General features: G+C 43.1%; 1 pseudogene; it reads right to left on the reverse strand.

The window, feature by feature from the left end:
* Positions 1 to 446: 446 nt before the first annotated feature.
* On the reverse strand, positions 447 to 2,189 carry LOC100337904 (casein kinase I pseudogene; annotated as a pseudogene).
* Positions 2,190 to 4,122: the final 1,933 nt, after the last annotated feature.

Consider the following 4,122-nt stretch of genomic DNA (forward strand, 5'->3'; position numbering starts at 1 on the left):
TATAAACAAAAAATGTACCAACTTTAAAATAAAAATAAAATCCCAGGTCATATAGATATTTAAAACAATTTCATTTATCTAAGCAACATATATACATGTCCAGTTGTAATTTGTTAACTAAATTTCTATGGCAAATATGCTTTTAAAAAAAAAAAAAAACAACTAAGAACATTATAGAGTTAATGCAGAGTCCTAAGGACTATCACTAAGTTTTTTTAAGTCTTCACTTTAAATGCTGTTATTTCTAGCACAGGTAAGCAGGCAGTCTTTTGTATGCTCAAACACCAGAATCTTTGGTTGCTACCATATCAGCTCATTTGCAAACAAGAAGCTAACCATTTCAAACATGTTTTAAATGAACAACTTGCAAACTCCTGGGGTGGAAAAACCCTAAGAATGAACAATTGTGAGAATTTACAACCACCACAACTGAGGCTGAAGACCGTTCATACCGTTCCTCTGAAACGAGATTTCAAGGTAACAGAACTGAAAGTAAAGGATCTTAAAAAATGCCATGTGCACAATTTCTCCACTAATTTCTGTACGTCAACCAGTTAACTTTTCCACTTGAAAAAAAAAATGTTAACAGAAAACCAGACACCATATTTCACTATCTCAGTTAATATTCACAATTACAATGGTTACAACTCAGGATACAGCATCATCAATGCTGCCCAGAGCCAGTTTATAATGAAATTAGGTTTTTTTACACCAAGTAAATGGTTATCCCCAACCACCGGCTATTGTATATATGAATTAAATTTCTAGACTGGGGAGAAACACATGCTGCTTGGGTCATCCGCTCGGCTTCTTCTGTTCCACAATCCTGTTAGAAACCTTTCATGTTATGCTTGGCTTTGTCGGTTTGCTTGCCTGCGGGGCTTTGGGGCTGCTGAACCTGCCCACTGGAAGATGCTGCCTGTTGTGTTCCTTTCTGCTTTAACATTGTCCAATCAAATGTGTAGTCGTATTGGTGGTGCAGGGTCCTGAAAAGGATGCGGAAGAGCTGCCTCAGATACATGTAATCTGGAGCTTCCTCAAAGCGCAGCCCACGGCAGTAGTTTAAGTACATGGCAAACTCCGTAGGAAACCCCTTACATAAAACTTCCACAGGAGTGGACATCTTCTTCTCACTAATCTTTTCGTATTTTTGTTTCTTTGTTGCAGCCTTCAGTCCTTGCCATGGCAGGCTGGTTCTATTAAAATACATCAAAACGTATCCTAACGACTCCATGTCATCCCGGCGACTCTGCTCAATACCGAGGTGTGCGTTGATGCTGGCATACCGCGCAGTGCCAGTGAGGTTTTTATCTTCTCTGTACGGTATGTGTTGCCTGGTCCTGTTGTCTCGGTACTTTTTGGCCAAACCAAAATCAATAACGAATAACTTATTACAGTGCCGTCCAATGCCCATGAGGAAGTTATCTGGTTTAATGTCTCTGTGTATGAAATTCTTTGTATGCACATATTCAATTCTGCTGATCATCTGGTCAGCCAACATAAGGACAGTTTTCATTGTGAACTTCCTTGAACAGAAACTGAAGAGGTCTTCGAGGCTGGGTCCCAGAAGATCCATGACCAGCACGTTATAGTCTTTCTCCTGACCATACCAGCGTATGTGCGGGATGCCGACCCCACCCTGAAGAATCTTATAGAGTCTGCTCTCGTACAGCAACTGAGGGTGCCTGGCCTTCTGCGATTCCAGCTTCACTGCCACTTCCTCGCTATTGGTGAGGTTAACCGCCAGATAAATGTCCCCGAAGGAGCCAGACCCGATCTTCCGGACCAGTTGGTATTTCCCTCCGACGATTAACTCGGCCTTGGAGCCGCTGCTGCTCGCCATCCTGAGAGACGAAGATGGAGGCTGGGGCAAAGCCCCGACACCTCGGAAGGGACGACGGAGGCCTCTGAGGCTCGTCCAGGGGGCAAGGCTGTGGAGAAGGGCGGCCGGACGCGGACAACCGAGGCCTTCCCCTCCGGTACAGGGCGCAGAGTCGTCCAAAGGGGACAGGCTCACCGCCGCTCAGCCAGGTTTCTTTGTGCCCGGCCGCCGATTGTGAGGCAGTTGGTGGGGTTACTAGGCTGGGCCTCTGGTTTCTGGGCAGCTGCTGCTGACTCGCTTTCGTGGTGACGTCGTGGGCTGGCAAAGGGGCTCCGTGAGTCAGGGTGGAGAGACCGCTGCCGCTAGAGCCGCCGCCCCTGCCCGGAGGGACCTCTCTCACTTGGCCCATGCCGCCATCTTGTTACTCAGGCGCCAGCCCTGAATCCAGTTTCATTAAATCTTCCTTCCTCTTTCTGTCCTCTAATGAAATGTTAGGCAACCACCGTGTTTCCAAAGATTTAAGATGGAAAAACCGGCTGCAAATATTAATGAATGTTATTTGAACCGTTGGTAAAATGATGTACATTTTAAGGAATGTGATGGTGATGCAAGGTGTTTTGAACAGAGTAAAAAAAGTAACGAAACTTGAATTTAAGGTATAAAATATCCATTCCAATTATTAACTCAATATTTATTATATCTTAAACTTTATAAAGTTTATCGAGGTCATATCAGAGAGTAACACAAATCTTTATTTCCATTTACTTTTTATTTTGATACCTTCACAACACATTGCACTAAGGTTCACTATAGACCACTGACAGAATGTACTGAACAATGAGAAGCCATGGCAAAGGTATTTCCAATTCTGTAATATTCACAGTTTTCAATTAGAGCACAAGTAGACTTTTTAAATGTGCTATCGAGAAATTCATCGCCTGTGAAACAAAAGCACACAGAAAATGAATGGATAGGAAAGTCTGTTTCAGTGAACTGTAAGCAATAGAGCCAGAGGAAAAAAGAAAGCAAAAACTTTAACTTCCCTTTATCTCCCTGTCTATTCCAAAGCATGACTGCCTTAATATTATACCTGTGGAAGACACTCATGTGAAAACCTACAAGATCCCAGGGCTACTATCCGTCAGCACTTGGTTTTCAGTCAGCTGTAGGTTCTCCCCTTGAGTATTATTAGCACAGAATAACTTGACTTATGTATTTTCAATGGATGCAAATGTCAGCCTTATCACCAAGGAAGACATACAGTATCCAGTTCTGGAAGCTGAATTCTGTTTCATAATGAGCTCAAATCTCCCACTGTGATCAGAACTTATAGCAAGAAAAGCCAGAGGTCAGTGTGCACAGAGGGTTGCCTCAGTGTCCCACTCAGTTCCTGGACCTGCTTGAAAATGTCAGTTTCCACAGTGGGTCTTGGCAAGTTGCTTTTAAGGAAGTATATAGCTGAAATAAAGCAAAGATGGGGAAAATATCTTCTTTCTTTTTGTAAAGAAAATCATAGCTCATCAAGTTATTATGAGAGTGTCTTTTGCTTTTTTCCACATTTCCTTGAAATGTGCAGGGGAAAATTATCAATACATAAAATGTAGTCAACATAATCACCATTAGATTTCAACTGTTGTGCTTGTGCAGCTACTGGGGTTGTCTGGTCTACAGAGGTGATAATGTGGCCTGAGCCCTAAGGTTCACTTAAACTGTTTTGTTCCAAAATGGCGTTGGGTTCTTGGGATACCATAGCAAACAATAGGCTGGGTGGCTTCAACAAGACATGTATTAATTTGCAGTTTGGGAGGCTACAAGCCCAGTTGTTCACATGTCTGTTTTCTTGAAAGATGTCTTTCCTTGGTTTGTAAAAGACCAACTTCTTGTGTCTTCCCACATTTTCCTTTTGTGGGTATCTCTGGTATCCAAGTACATGTCCAAATTTCCTTTTCTTAAAAGAACACCAGATTGGAATTAGTGTTCATTCTAACAGCTTCATTTTAAACTGATTATATCTTTAAAAGACATTTCCAGCCACATTCTTAGGTACTAGGAGATAGGACTTCAGCATATGGATATATATATATATATATATTGACAAGCAGAGTGGACAGTGAGAGAGAGACAGACAGAGAGAAAGGTCTTCCTTTGCCGTTGGTTCACCCTCCAATGACCGCTGTGGCTGGCACGCTGCGGCCGGCGCACCATGCTGATCTGAAGCCAGGAGCCAGATGCTTATCCTGGTCTCCCATGGGGTGCAGGGCCCAAGCACCTAGGCCATCCTCCACTGCACTCCCTGGCCA

This window comes from Oryctolagus cuniculus, chromosome 5 (genome assembly GCF_051225735.1).
Source record: "Oryctolagus cuniculus isolate XC-2025 breed Fujian yellow rabbit chromosome 5, ASM5122573v1, whole genome shotgun sequence".
NCBI lineage: Eukaryota > Metazoa > Chordata > Mammalia > Lagomorpha > Leporidae > Oryctolagus > Oryctolagus cuniculus.